Here is a 15622-nt window from a genome sequence, read left to right as displayed (position 1 = left end):
GTGTGTGTGGGGAAGGGAATGAGGTCTTCCAGGGCCTCTGACATCCCTGCTCAGGAGAAGGTGAACCAGCCAAAAGGGAGGGCATGCAGGGAAGGAAGAGCCTTGTGCCCTTGGGCCAGAGAGAGTACCTGGCTGGTACTTACATCCCAGGGGGGATCTTGGCACCTCCATTTCCTGCTCAGAGCCTGGGGGAGGCACAGTCCGCACCTGAGAGGTTCCTGCGCAGGGCAATCCGGGTCTGCCCTTGGGCTCCTGGCTCACGGAGCGCAGCTGGGGACGGCCACCTCCTCTTAGGCCTCATCCACTGCGGGGGCTGGGGGTCCTACCGTGCCATCCTGACTGGGTCTTCATCCTTGTTCTCTGCACAGGATACGCGGGGCGGGCAGGAGACGGGGACAGGTGTGGAGAGCCCGGTGTGGTGAAGGGGGGGGTGGCACTCACAGTGCTGGGGGTTCCTACTTACAGAGCACCCGGGCACGACTCTGGGCTGCACCACCGGGGAGCAGAGCTGGGTGGATGCTGGGTCACTCACCGGCTGAGCGACTCTATGGGTACCCCTAACCCTCTCTGTTCCCTCTTGAGAATCTTATCACATACACAGCAGCACGTCTTCCAAGGCAGGACAGAAGATCAAGTACAAGCAGAGCCAAGCAGCCCAGAGACAGACAATGGGTCTGTCGCTCTGCGACAAGAGGGTGGCGTGGCAAATGCTGGAGAGGGTCTCGGCCTCGGATTTGGGAAATCCGGGCTGCAACGCACTGCTGTCCCACGGGTATCCCTCAGCCCGCCCGAGTGCACCTGCCACTGGGGGAGTGCTGGCCCCCTCCTCCCTGCCTGAGGGCTTCCCCTGCCAGCCGCTGCCAGCATGGGAGGGTGGGTACCCCGACAACCTCCAGCCCTGGGGACAGAGCCCGTGAGGGTGGGACAGGGTCGCCCAGCAGGCCTGAGCACCAGGCCGCTACGGTGCTCGGTGCTCCCTCTCCTCCTGCAGGCTCACTGTGCTACATCCTCCCTCAGGCTCCCTGGGCCCAAGTCCTCCTCTGCTCGGGGACCACCCTTGGCCCAGGCTCCACACACTGGGACTGGGAGCAGGTCCTCCGGACCTTCTGGACTCTGGCTTCTATGCCTGTGATACGGCCACAGGCCGGCCTCACAGACTCAGAGGAGACCCAGCGCGGGAAGATGCTGGCCGCTGCAAGGGGAGATGCCACGTGACTGCAGAGGGAACACACAGGCCTTGCACAGAGCACCATGCTCGTGGGGCCCAGTGCCAGATGTGGGCGCCCGGCCGCGGGGTGCGGGGAGTCCTGACGAGGGCAGCCCTGGCGGGGAGGCCCCTGAAGGGCCCCAGAAGAGGCAGGAGACAAGGAAAATAACAGGACAGAGCTTCCCAAGGAGGACGACATAAGGGTCGGAGGATCAGAGAGGCCCTTGGGAAAACTCAGAGGCCCTGGAGATGTTGGTGGAAATGCTGTCATTTGGCCAGGAAATTTGTGTCACAAACCCCCACTCAGCACTGGATGACTTACTCTTTGTTGCCTCCAGGGTTCCGTGCGCATGGGCCATGAGAACTCACATCGCGTGAAGTCGAGGATGTACTTACTTCTCATCACTTTTCAGGATGGATTTTTCTAGAGGACGTGCTGAGCGTGGGTCTTTACATTATTTTTTTTTTCAAATATTTTGTTTATTTATTTGAGAGAGAGAACACGAGATGGGGGCAGAGCAGGGAGTCCATCCTGGGACTCCAGGATCATGACCCCAGCAAAAGGCAGTTGCTTAACCAGCTGAACCACCCCAGGCGCCCCGGGTCTCTCCATTCTTTTGTTTGTGCAACTGGCCTCTGTTTTCAGAAGCAGATTCCTGGTGCTCATCACCTCCGCTAACCCTGAGGACTGCCCCCTCTCACTTCCCACAGTGGACGTGAGGGCCATGTGGGCAGGGACCACGTGGGTTGGGGGGTGCTCACTGATGAAGCCCCAGTGCTCACAGAAGAGACCCCAGATCCTCTGCTGAAGGAGGGAGGAAGGGGGGAGAGAGAGGGAGGGAGGGAGGAGGGTTGGGAGAGAGGAGGGAAGGGGAGGGAGGATGATAGGGTTGGAGTTGGGGAATGAATGATGGAGTGAATAAATGATGTAGGGAGGGAGGGAGTGAAACCACAGAAGTCGGGTCCATCCATCAGGAGTCATTATTTGGGGTGAGGTCTGAGGGCATCGCAGTCCGTGCCCTGGATGGTGGCTCAGGGCACGTCCAACAGTCCTCCCAGTGCTGACCTTCCTTCTCCTTGGCCCTGCTGTCATCCTGGATTCTCTCCAACCTCCTCCTCAAACGATTCTGAGTGTTCCCAGGAGCAGGGTGGCAGAAGGGGCCTCAATAGGGGCTTCCCGGATCCTGTGCCCCAGATGACACTGTGACAGTAGCTGCAGGGCTATCACGAGGAGTGGGACCCTGGATGCCATCCATCTCCTTGGGCATTAGCGTTGTTCCATTCCCTGCTCTCTCCACCACCACCGTGCTGAACGCTCCTGAAAATACATCTGTGAAAAACCGAGCCAGAGTTTCCAGGGGTGAGTCCGAGGACAAGCATGCTAGGTGATGGGTGCACCTGCAGCCTGGGACGGGTGCAGCTCACTGTTCTCCCGGACAGGGGTGCCCGTCACCCTTCTCTCCAGGGGATCTGCAGGAGACCTCCGCATCCTCACATTCTCCCAGGGCTGCTGGTCCCCAGACCAGACTGGGGACTGCCTCCATGTGGTTTCCCTTGCCAGAGTCCTTCCTGGGAGCTCCCACATCTCTGACACATACTCCCCGCATGCCTATCCTCCCCCTTGGACTTGAATGTGTTTGGTCTCTGTCCCTGGGGAACCCAGTGACTTGGAGCACGGTTTGGACCAGAGGCAGAGGAACCTTTCTCTGGCCTTGGGTCGTGAGCAAGGCTTTTGCCCTTTGTGGTGTCTTCCAGCTTTCTGCATTTCCCTGGTGTCTGTGTGGGTCACAGGTGGAACCAGCCGTGTCCTGTCTGGGGTCAGGCTGTGGTGTCCCAGCAGGAACAGGGGCATCGGCCCCGAGATTGTGCCCATATTTACTAAAGGGGCCTCTATGATTACATCTGATCTGTAATCCACCGGGGATTTCAATATCGAATACGGGAAATTCTATGTCAAATAAACACAGAAAGAAACGAGTCCCCTTTGAAAATAGGTGGGCATTTCGTGATTCCACTTACGGAAACATCCAGAACAGGTAAAGGAACAGAGAGAGAAAGCCGCTGAGGGGTTGCGAGGGTCTGGGCTGGGGGAGAAAGGGGCAGGGAGGGCTCCCGGTTCAGGGTATCCTTTGGGGAAGGAATGTTCTGCCGCCGTGTTCTGTGCCGCAGTGGCACAGCGTCGGGAATGTACTCCTTGCTCATGACGTGTTCAAATAAAAACGATTAATTTTATTTAAAATAAATAATAAACCGCATAAGAACATGGAAAGATAATAGAACAGTTAAAATATACCAGAGAGAAAGAACATAGGGGGAGGGGATGAAACATTGTGGGGGGGCATCGGGTTCGGGTGAAGGAACTAAGGGTGATTGAACAAGGAGCTGTCCCCGCAGGGCTGTGGGCTCTGGATGTGGCTCTGGGAGGCCTGCAGGAGCAGGAGTGGGGATAGGGGTGGGGCTAGGGGCAGGGACAGGAGCAGGGACAGATGCAAGAGCAGGGACAGGGGCAAGATCCAGGGCAGGAGCTGGGTCAGGGGCAAGAACAGGAGCACAGGCAGGGGCAGAGGAAGGGGCAGCGGCTCTGGCAGGATCAGGGGAAGGGGCAGCGGCTCTGGCAGGATCAGGGGAAGGGGTGGAATAAGGGCATGAGTTGGGTCAGGAGCAAGAACAGGAGCACAGGCAGGGGCAGGAGAAGGGGCAGCGGCTCTGGCATGGGCAGGGGAAGGGGCAGCGGCTCTGGCAGGTGCAGGTCAAGGGGCAGGATCCAGGGCAGGAGCTGGGTCAGGGGCAAGAACAGGAGCACAGGCAGGGGAAGGGGCAGCGGCTCTGGCAGGGGCAGGTCAAGGGGCAGGATCCAGGGCAGGAGCTGGGTCAGGGGCAAGAACAGGAGCACAGGCAGGGGAAGGGGCAGCGGCTCTGGCAGGGGCAGGGGCAAGAGCAGAGGCAGGAGTAGGGTCAGGAGCACAGGCAGGGGCAGGTCAAGGGGCAGGAGCAAGGGCAGGAGCTGGGTCAGGAGCAAGAACAGGAACACAGGCAGGGGCAGGGGGAGTAGCAGGGGCAGGAACAGGAGCACAAGCAGGGGCAGGGGAAGGGGCAGCGGCTCTGGCAGGGGAAGGGGCAGTGCCTCTGGCAGGGGGAGGGGAAGGATCAGGAGTAGGGTCAAGAGCAAGAACAGAAGCACAGGCAGGGGCAGGGGAAGGGGCAGCGGCTCTGGCAGGGGCAGGGGAAAGGGCAGAGCAAGGGCAGGAGCTGGGTCAGGAGCAAGGACAAGAGCACAAGCAGGGGCCGGAGCAGGGGTGAGGGCAGGAGCAGTGCCGAGCGCAGGGGCAGGCTCTCCGTGGGCAGGTTCTCCAGCAGGCTCCTCCTGGACGGCTTCAGGCTCTCCGTGGGCAGATGCCAGGTCACCCGCTGGCTCCTGGTCTCCTGCTGAAGTCGCTGCAGGCACCACCCCTCCCTCTGCAGCTGCCCATGAACTTGGAGCCGGCTCTAGTTCCTCAGATGGCAGAGCAGCTGTGAGAGGAGAAAAGCTTACCCTCGTGCCTGCCTCTCCCTGTGCCTTTGCAGAGACAGAGCCCTGCCCAGGGGTACCCAGAGCAGCCGCAGCCAGGAAGGAACCCTCCCCGGGACGTCTCCCCAACTGCAGTCCACCCGCTAGGTGCTCTGAGCCCAGTCCTTGCTTCTGGCCCCACACCAGCCTCCTGGGGCTCCTCCCTGTGGGGCCAGCACTGACCCATCCCCGCACACCACATGCACCCAGCCCCAGCCTCCTCACCCTCGGGCTCATGGATCACAGTCCAATGGAGGACCACCAGGGACAGTGGCCTGGGCGGGGTCAGAGGCCTTTCCTGGTGGTCCCCAACACCTGCATCTGGAGAGCTTTCTGAACTGACTTCCTCCGAGTGGGAGATGGAGGGCGTGTCCAACAACCTCCTCTCAGTCTCATCCATGGTCTTCTGCAAAGACAGGGACCGGTAGCCAGCCCGGGGGCATCACAGCCCTGCCCGGCCATTCCCACCATCCTCCTGCCCAGTCCCCCTGCTGCTCCCAGATCAGACGCAGACCTGTTTGTGCACAGCCCTGCACCCGGGACAATGACCCATCCCTGCAGGGCTCGGGATAAACACTGGGGAGAAGGGCACAGCCCCCCACGCCCCGTCCCACCCAGCCAGCCTTGACCTTGAGCACGACCCGCCCACCAGGCATCTGACCTCTCATCAGCCTGCTCCTGCTCAGGGTGGCCCCACCTGCATGACCCCTCTTACACACACACACACACACACACACACACACACACACACACACACACACAGAGGGAGGGGACCTGGGGCTGCACAGTCGGATCAGAACATGTGGGGCTGGGCTGGACGGCTCTGGGCCTCCTGGTGTCACCTTTCGGTCCTTCCTGCCAAATGGCCAGAGGCGTCGGGGAGCCCTGACGCCACATCCCCAGCGAGAGGAAGTGTTTGCAGGGCGTGCTTTCCTCAGCCTGCAGCCTCCGGACTTGGGGATGCAACACGCAAACATGTTCTTCGTTCGAGGATCTCCAACGAAATGAGCTGGGCAGGGGGCTGGCTCTAGAATGTGGGTGCCTGGTTACCCGGGTTCCAAATTCTGTTGGGCTCTATTGTCAGGGAAGTGAGGTCACCACCTCCTGGGGTCCCCTTACCCGACTTCCTCCTGACACAAGAGCCCCCCGAGGGCCCCCCTCCCCCAACTGCTCAATGCTCACCCTCCCCCCCATGGCCCGTCCATACAGTGACACCCACACAGCCCACCCACAGCCCCCACAAGGCCTGGGTGCAGCCGGTGTCCCCGCTGTGAGGACACAGAGCTGCGTTCAGACCGGGCTCCTGCTTGTGCCAGGGCTGTGTCCCTGGACAGACCTGTGCCTCTCAGGGCCTCCCAGGCTCCCCATCTGCACAGTGGGGTGCTCTTGCTTCTACTTCTAGGGACGCCATCAGGGGTAGGACCTCTACATACATTCCGTACCTGCTGTCACAGGAGGCTGGGGCACACACTTGGCAATGCAAGGGTGAGCCAGGGGCTGGACGGGGCTTGGAACACAGCTCAGAGGGGCTGGGTCTGCTCTGGGGTCCAGGCAAAGCCACCCCCTCCTGCCTGTGTCCCAGCCCCCGTGGGAAGGTCACAATGAACGGATTCTGACCTTGTCCTCTCACGACACAGACTTCAGGGGCTCCCGTTAGGTTGAGGCTCAGGTCCCACGGCCTCGTCTGCGCCCATGTGCTGGGCAGTCTCCACAGTGGTTCCCGGGCATTCCCGAATCCTGGTCACACATCCCTGGGGAGTCCCCTCCCTTCCGTGGGGACGGCCTGTGTGACTGGGCTCTCAGGAAGAGAATGGGGCAGAACGATGGGACGTCATTTCCAAGCAGCTGGAGGAAAGTCTGTGACTTCTCCTGGTTCCCTCTCTCCTGTGTTCATTCTCTGTCTCTGTCTCTGTGTTTCTGTCTGTCTGTGTGTCTGTCTTTGATCCCGTGCTTTGGAGAAGCAAGACCAGACAGTAAGAGCTGCCCTGGGAGACCCCAGTCCAAAGAACCTACAGAGGGTCCAGGCTGACAGAAAAGTCCTGAGACCCGCATTCGGACCCGAGTCCTGCCAATACCATGTGAATGGTCTTGGAACAGACCCTGCCCCAGTGGAGCCTGAGTGGAGGCTGAGGCCCCGGCCTCCTGGGTGACCTGGAGGCAGAGGCTCCGTACTGAGCTGGCCCAGGATTCTGGCACAGAACTATGAGATGGTCCAAGGAAGGCCAGTGTGTCCCAGGGCCCAGACAGCTAGTAGCACAGCCTTCCAGGCTGGGGTCGGGCCCTGCCCCCCTCCCTGCAGAGCGCTCCCCAGCTCTCTCTCAGCTCCTCTCTGGCCACATGCTCTCTGCCTCCGAATCTCTGCAGCTTGGCCCTGCCCCGCAGCCACTGCTAGCAGACGTGTGTGGCACTGGCTCCTGTTGTCCTTCTGCTCCCAGCATAGGGCTCACCCCAGAGGCCAGTGAGACCCCAGCCAGGGGCTTCTGCCTGCCCCCCTTCACCCTGCCTCACTCCCCTGCAGCGCCTGCTCTTCCCTTTCACCTGGATTTGCTCTTGTGCTTTGGTCCATCTCCCCCTCTGGGCTGGGAGCTCCTGGAGGACAGTGGACCCCCCCCCCAGGGACCTGACAGCACCCCCCCCCCGGCCTAGCACAGCCCCTGCTCAGAGTGAGTGTGAGGGGCACAGGAGCTGAATGAGTCCACGAGAGGGTCTCAGAGCCCCCTCCTGCCTCTGAGCAGCTCACATAGTGGACGTGGAGGCTAATAATCAGAGGTGCCTGTTGGGGTGGAGGCAGGGGACGCCCAGCATGACCCCTGGGTGTCCCTCCCCTGCTCTGGTGGCTTCAGGGAGCAGCATGGGCACAGCCTGACCCCTGGTGGTCATCACCAGCATGGCAGCCCCAGCAGGAAAACCAGAAAACACACACACACACACACACACACACACACACACACACACACACACACACACACACACACACTGACTGCCCAGCTGGCGATCAGAAGTATAGTGCATGTGGGGGAGGTGACAGGGGGGAATGAAGAAAGAGGCTGGAGACAGCTGGCCATGGGGCAGGGGCATCCGGTCTCCTGCGACATGCTCAGCGCCCAGAATATGAGGCGGGAGACTTGCCACGCTGATGGCCAGGGGGTCTGCAAAATGGCCATGGGGCCAGTGGGCTGGGGCCATCCCTAGACATCACAAGCTCAAGGGTCTGGGGTTCTGTTTCCACTCCCCTTTTCATGAAAAACCAGGAGGAGCCCCCTAGTGTGTGGGCAGCCAGAGGAGCGGCAGCCTTGGTTTCTTCTTGGCAGTCGGGGAGCTTGGAGTGTGACCCCCAGGCGTGTGCCACCAGCACACGTGTGTGTGCAGTTGTGCTCTCGAGAGATGGCCGAGCGCACCTCGGATTTCCTGTGCATGGTCCACAGAGCCGCAGCTGCCCCTCTTTTGTCCCAGGGGCCCTGGGAGAGCTGAGGGCACTTCTCAGTGCAGATCGCCTGAGGCCTTCTGGGCCAGGGCACCTGCGTCCCCGGCCCCGCCATTCCTTGTCTCTCCCCACTGTCTGGGTGGGACAGGTGGAGCATAGGACCCAGAGCCAAGCTAGAGACTCTTCTCGAGCAGGGCAGAGACGCTCCCAGGAGCAACCACATGGCCAAGGGCACAGAGCAACTTCAGCTCCATCGTCACCACCTGCAAAGGGCACCTTTCCTGGGATGCTCTGGGGGCACTGGCACAAGAGAATCCTTTCTGAGCAGGGGTCCCGGATTCTAAGTGCACAGTGTGTCCTAGGAAGGAGAGCTGAAGGCCAAGTGGAGACAGTGAAGAGCTTGCAGACTAGTCCTTACTCGGATCCCACCAGCGGTGCATCCTGGGAGGGTGGGCTCCCAACTGCCACACTTGATTTATTTTATTTTATTTTAATTAATTTATTTTTTAAAGATTTTATTTATTTGAGAGAGAGAGAGCACAAGAAGGGGGAAGGGGCAGGCAGAGGGAGAAGCAGGCTCCCCAGTGAGCAGGGAGCTGGACGTGGGGCTCGATCCCAGGACCCTGGGATCATGAACTGAGCTGAAGGCAGACGCTTCACCGATGGAGCCCCTCAGGCGTCCCGCCAGACTTGATTTTAAAGAGAAATCCAAATTCCAGATTTTTAGGTGTAATCCTCAATTTTAAAAGAAATTCGCATGAGTAAAAATTGTGAGATTGTGCCCATGGGTCGAAGCCTCAATCGTCAAGCATCCTGGGGTTGGGATCCCCAACATCCCTGTGAGGATGTCAAGTCTGAAGGCTTGTGACCTGCACAGACTGAATCCCAGGAAGAGGGTCGGTGAGTTCTCCATGGGGCCCTGGAGCCCGTCACAACTCCAATGGGAACCCTGAGTTTGTCTTCCTTCCCCCGGGGAGAAGACAGGTGCCAGGGGCCCACTCGCACCCTTTGGCTCTGCTGCTGACCACACCTGTGATGCCGGGCTCCCAGACAAGCCATTGGTCCAGCCTGTCTGGTTTCAGAAAGTTAGAAGGACTAAGTCAGAAAACCCTGCATGCTCCCTCGTCTGTCCCGGCTCTTCCCAGCAATGTGAGGTATTGTGCCAAAAGATTGGGCCAGTTTCAGGTAGAATAATAAAAATGTAGACATTGAGGGGAGGGGAGAGAGACACACTGACATGGCAGCTTTCCAGGAGAGGCGAGCATCCCCAACGTCCCCGCACCCGCCAGGAGTCCCGGCGGCCCTGGTCCCTGCGCATTGGAAACACTGTCTCCTTCCACGGTGCTGGCCGGGCTCTAGCTGCTGCCACGTCTCTGACTGTAGGGTTTCTCATTGGAGAAACTATAGAAGGAGGTTGTTACAGAGAGATGGTGTAGGATATTTTGTGCCGACTACCTGGCGTATTTACCGCATGGTGTTAGAAACTAGGAAAACGTACAGTGATGGGTGTAGAGACCCCCCATTATCCCACCGCTGATACGCACCCCTCCTACTCCCAGGTCGGTCCTGAGCATTTGAGTTGGGATCAATCCGAGAAAAGTGTGCTTGGCTTTCCAGGGCATGTCCATCGCCCTCCTGGCTCCCCAGTGTGGTAGCTAGAGGGACTAACCAGCTAAAGATCACCTGGTTAGTTCACCATGTCTTTACAGATGGGGAGGAGGCTGAGACGGGGAGGGGGGTGGGCACAGGCCCCCGGCTCTTCTCCCTGCCCCTCACCTGGTAGACATGTGGACTCCATCCCCATCATGCTCCTCCCTCTGTCACAAGCCACCGTGTACCACCTCCCCAGCCCCGGAGGGTGGGAGGCAAGAACAAACACACCCGTATTTATGGAGTTCCTGCTGGGCACCCATGAGGGCTTCATCCTCTCACTAAGGAAGACAGAGGTACCGAATCTGACCCATGACAAACGGAATCCCAGAGTTCATCAGGTGTCCGGGGTCTCCAGAAAGGAAGAGGTTAGATCCCAGGTATTTATGGAGTTCCTGCTGGGCACCCATGAGGGCTTCATCCTCTCACTAAGGAAGACAGAGGTACCGAATCTGACCCATGACAAACGGAATCCCAGAGTTCATCAGGTGTCCGGGGTCTCCAGAAAGGAAGAGGTTAGAGTCTGGGGCCCAGGACCATGCCATCTGGCCTTGGGACTACCCAGGGAAGCACTTGATCGTGGTGTGACTGGGTTTGCAGGTTGGAGCAGAGCACACGCACCAGCGGTCCGGGGCTCATCCTCGCAGCGCTGCACGAACCGTCCCCCGGGAGCGCGGCGGGAAACAGACCCCACAGGACCCCGCACTGCGACTCGCAGGACACCCCCTGGATCACGCATCCCACCTCCCTTTCCTCCCTCCGCCGAGGGGACCCCACACTGGAACTTCCAAATCCATTCTCTTGTCTCTGACCTTCACGAAAGAGAATCAGAGCGTCTTCTGTCGAGTCTGGCTTCGTTCATGGTGCTTCTGAGGGTCAGGCCTCTTCTTCAACGCGGCTCTAGTTGATTTCATTTCGGTAGAGCATTCCGCTACAACATACGTCACTTCATGTACGCACGCCGCTCCCGAGGCGCTCTGGGGTTGTTTCCGCTGTGCGGATGGGCAGGAGAACGCGGCTCCGAGCCCTGTCCGCGCACAGGGCGCATCTGTGTGGGGCGTGCGTCTGCAGGTGGAACGGGCGGTCAGCTGGGCAGACGGGCAGGAGAACGCGGCTCCGAGCCCTGTCCGCGCACAGGGCACATCTGTGTGGGGCGTGCGTCTGCAGGTGGAACGGGCGGTCAGCTGGGCAGACGGGCAGGAGAACGCGGCTCCGAGCCCTGTCCGCGCACAGGGCACATCTGTGTGGGGCGTGCGTCTGCAGGTGGAACGGGCGGTCAGCTGTGCGGACGGGCAGGAGAACGCGGCTCCGAGCCCTGTCTGCGCACAGGGTACATCTGTGTGGGGCGTGCGTCTGCAGGTGGAACGGGCGGTCAGCTGGGCAGACGCGCAGGAGAACGCGGCTCCGAGCCCTGTCCGCGCACAGGGCGCATCTGTGTGGGGCGTGCGTCTGCAGGTGGAACAGGCGGTCAGAGAGTCAGGGTGTCCATCTGGGGACGTGGGACCAAAGAGGTTTCAAAGTTCACGCTCACAGCTGGGTGTGCTGTGGGGTGTGTCTTTCAGCCATGGGGTCTACGTGTGGCGCGGTCTCACCGTGGATGCCATTTGCAGATTCTTGAGAAGGAATGAGGTGCACACACTCCTTCCCATTTGGCTGTCTTGGGAAATGCCTCGTCAGATCTTATGCCCACGCTTTCTGGTGGTTTGTATTTTGATCAATTTATCGTAGGAACGTATTCCTGATAGGAGTCCTTTTGATGTGGTTTGGAGTTGTGGTGTTGGGTTCTGGAGCCCACAGCGGAGAAAGAATTCTTGAGACCTCTTCGGTACAAGCAGGTGGTTTTATTAAATCAGGGGGACAGGACCCCTGGGCAGGAAGAGCTCCTGCCCAGGGATTGTGAGGAGCAACTGATTATACACTGTGGGGTTGGGGGAAGTAAAGACAAAGGGAAATTCCAGAAGGATTTTCATATGCTGAGGAAGCTTCACAGGATATTGGAGGCCTGACTATGGTCAAGCTTAAGTTTTTTCCTCTAGCAAAACATTCAGCCACTGGGACTTTCCTGGGGAAGAATCTTACACTCTACCCGCCTCAAGTACTTGCCCACGGGCTTGTAGGCTAGGAGGACATTTGACTTTATGTCCGTTTCCTTCTGCGTTTGTTTCCCACATCATTTTGTCCAGTAAAAAGATGACAAATATGTATCCCCGTTCTGGGCCTGCCTTGTTTACTCTTAAAGGTGTCTTTTCATAAAAATAGACATTCATTTCAATGATTCCCAATTAATGCAGTTTTTGTTAAGTACACTTCATGCTCTAATAAATCTTTGCTGGCCCCAAGATCCCTAAGGTATCTTCTACAAAGATTATTCCCTGAAACTTCCACAATTATATTTAAGATTCGCCTGGTATTGGTTTTTGTTCCTGGTATGAGGTAAGAGTAAAGACAAATTTTTTCCCCATATGGCAACCAGTTGACCCTGGAGCATTTACTCGGAAGCACCCTCTCTCACTGCTTGTCCCTAGGAGTGCGTCTGTGCCTTTTTCTTAAATGGAATCTTGTAAGGAGGAGTGAAGACTTTCCTGGTCCCTGAAACACAGCCGTATTGAGGTTCAGAGCACTTGGAACACCCAGGAAATCGATGTGAAGATAGGAAGAAGGATCTCTGCCTTTGGAGGGAGATCTGGGGCCAGCGTGAGGTGCCTGGAAGGGAATTGGGGGAGAGAAAAGCCTCCCTGCTGTGGTGGGAAGGGAGCCCTTTCAGTGGGGAGAGAAAAGGGAGAGAGTGAAGGGTTGAGAGAGGGCAGTGTTGTGTTTGCAAAGGAAGGAAACCTCTTGGACCAGGGACCGGGGAGACAGGGGAACTGAGTGTCGCAGGTGTTTTGCACAGAGTGGAGCTCAAAGGAAGGTTTTGAAGTGTGCCCTTTCGACTTTTGCTGGAGTGGAGCTGTACTGTGAGCTCCAGGAGAGAAGAGGGGCGCCGGCCCCCACCCTCCTGGAGATTACTTTGCAGCAGGGAGGGACCCCAGACAGTGGGTCAGGCTCCCCTGAAGAAGGCAGAGGTGCTCACAGCAGTGATGGAGGGCTCCCTCCCGTGGAGTTGCCAGCTGCACCTGCTGGCCAGACCTACCCCTGCCTGGATGGCGGTGGGGGTGGCCTGGGTGGGCCTGGCCTCTGGATGGAGTATCCCCAGGGGTGCCCCAGGGGGCCGTGTGCAAGGAAGGGCCAGGCACTGACTCTGCTGCCTGTCCACCTACCTCCAGGGCCATCTCCTCCATTCTGGGCACCTGGCTGGACCACTACCCGGAGGACTTCTGTCAGCCCCCAGACGTTCCCTGTCTGAAGCAGCTGGTGGCCTACGTGCGGCTCAACATGCCTGGTTCCGACCTGGAGCGCCATGCCCACCTTCCCTGGACTCTGCTGGAGGACCTGGACGCACGGAGGCCGAGCCCAAGGTTAAGAAAACCAAGGGTAGGTGCATGTGGGTGTCTGGTGAAGCGTCGGTCCTGGCCCCACACGGAGGAGCCCCAGAGGCTGGTGTAGGGCTAGAAGAAAGATTGGACTCAGAGCACCCAGCTGGTGGATGGCAGTCAGGGAGACGTCCCGGTGACGGTTCCTTCCTGGCTGCGGCTTCTGCGGGAGACTCTGGGCTGTGCACGCACAGGTCTGTGTCTGATCTGGGGGCAGGAGGGGGACTGGGCAGGAGGACAATGAGGATGGCCGGGCAGGGCTGTGATGCCCCCGGGCCGGCTACCGGTCCCTGTCTTTGCAGAAGGCCACAGATGACATTGGGAGAAGGCTAACAGACACCTGCCCCATCTCCCTGAGAGAGGGAGTGACTACAAAGGGCTCTCCAGGAGCAGATGCTGGAGACTGTCTGGGAAGACTTCTGACACTGCCCAGGACACTGTCCCTGGTTGTTCTTCACTGGATCGTGGTCCACGAGCCGGAGCCTAAGGAGGCGGAGCCCGAGGGTGAGAAGACCGAGGGTAAGTGTATGTGGTGTGTGGGGTTGGGTCAGTGCTGGCCCCACGGGGAGGAGTCCCCAGAGGCTGGTGTGGGTCCAGGAGCAAGGACTGGGCTCAGAGCACCCAGCAGGTGGACCACAGTCGAGGAGACGTCCCGGTGAGGGTTCCTTCCTGGCTGCGGCTGCTCTGGGCACCCCTGGGCTGGGCTTTGTCTCTGCAAAGGCACAGGGAGAGGCAGGCGCATGGGTGAGCTTTTCTCCTCTCACAGCTGTGAACCCTTCTGACCCCTCAGAGCCGCCTCCAACTGCCCCTTTTGCAGATTCTGAGGATCCAGGTGCAGGAGCAGAAGCCAGCAGGTGACCTGACCCTTGTCCAGGGAGAGATGGCACCTGAGCCTCTGGACGGAGCATCCCCAGGGGTGCCCCAGGGGGCCGTGTGCAAGGAAGGGCCAGGCACTGACTCTGCTGCCTGTCCACCTACCTCCAGGGCCATCTCCTCCATTCTGGGCACCTGGCTGGACCACTACCCGGAGGACTTCTGTCAGCCCCCAGACGTTCCCTGTCTGAAGCAGCTGGTGGCCTACGTGCGGCTCAACATGCCTGGTTCCAACCTGGAGCGCCATGCCCACCTTCCCTGGACTCTGCTGGAGGACCTGGACGCACGGAGGCCGAGCCCAAGGTTAAGAAAACCAAGGGTAGGTGCATGTGGGTGTCTGGTGAAGGGTCGGTCCTGGCCCCACACGGAGGAGCCCCAGAGGCTGGTGTAGGGCTAGAAGAAAGATTGGACTCAGAGCACCCAGCTGGTGGATGGCAGTCAGGGAGACGTCCCGGTGACGGTTCCTTCCTGGCTGCGGCTTCTGCGGGAGACTCTGGGCTGTGCACGCACAGGTCTGTGTCTGATCTGGGGGCAGGAGGGGGACTGGGCAGGAGGACAGTGAGGATGGCCGGGCAGGGCTGTGATGCCCCCGGGCCGGCTACCGGTCCCTGTCTTTGCAGAAGGCCACAGATGACATTGGGAGAAGGCTAACAGACACCTGCCCCATCTCCCTGAGAGAGGGAGTGACTACAAAGGGCTCTCCAGGAGCAGATGCTGGAGACTGTCTGGGAAGACTTCTGACACTGCCCAGGACACTGTCCCTGGTTGTTCTTCACTGGATCGTGGTCCACGAGCCGGAGCCTAAGGAGGCGGAGCCCGAGGGTGAGAAGACCGAGGGTAAGTGTATGTGGTGTGTGGGGTTGGGTCAGTGCTGGCCCCACGGGGAGGAGTCCCCAGAGGCTGGTGTGGGTCCAGGAGCAAGGACTGGGCTCAGAGCACCCAGCAGGTGGACTGCAGTCGGGGAGATGCCCCGGTGAGGGTTCCTTCCTAGCTGCGGCTTCTCTGGGAGGCCCTGGGCTGGGTTCTGTCTCTGCAAAGGCACAGGGAGAGGCAGGCGCATGAGTGAGTTTTTCTCCTCTCACAGCTGTGAACCCTTCTGACCCCTCAGAGCCGCCTCCAACTGCCCCTTTTGCAGATTCTGAGGATCCAGGTGCAGGAGCGGAAGCCAGTGCCCCTCCAGAGGCCAAGGCCAGACCACCTGAAGCTGGAGGGACACCTGCCACAGCTGCGTCTGAGCTGCAGGCCACTCCATCCCTTCATCAGCAACTCTGGAGGGAGGGAGATGCCCCCAAATGCCGCTTCTGCCCATTGTGAGAACCAGGTGCAGGAGCAGAAAACAATGCGGCTTCCACGGGGCTCTGCAAAGACAGGGACCGGTAGCCAGCTCAGAGCCATCATATCCCTGCCCGCCCGTCCTCACTGTCCTCCTCCGCGGTCCCCCTGCGGCTCCC

Source organism: Ursus americanus, chromosome 18 (genome assembly GCF_024610735.1).
Source record: "Ursus americanus isolate L20-20 chromosome 18, mUrsAme1.1.p, whole genome shotgun sequence".
NCBI lineage: Eukaryota > Metazoa > Chordata > Mammalia > Carnivora > Ursidae > Ursus > Ursus americanus.
The sequence above is the reverse complement of the archived record's forward strand: the minus strand, read 5'-3'. Positions refer to the sequence as shown.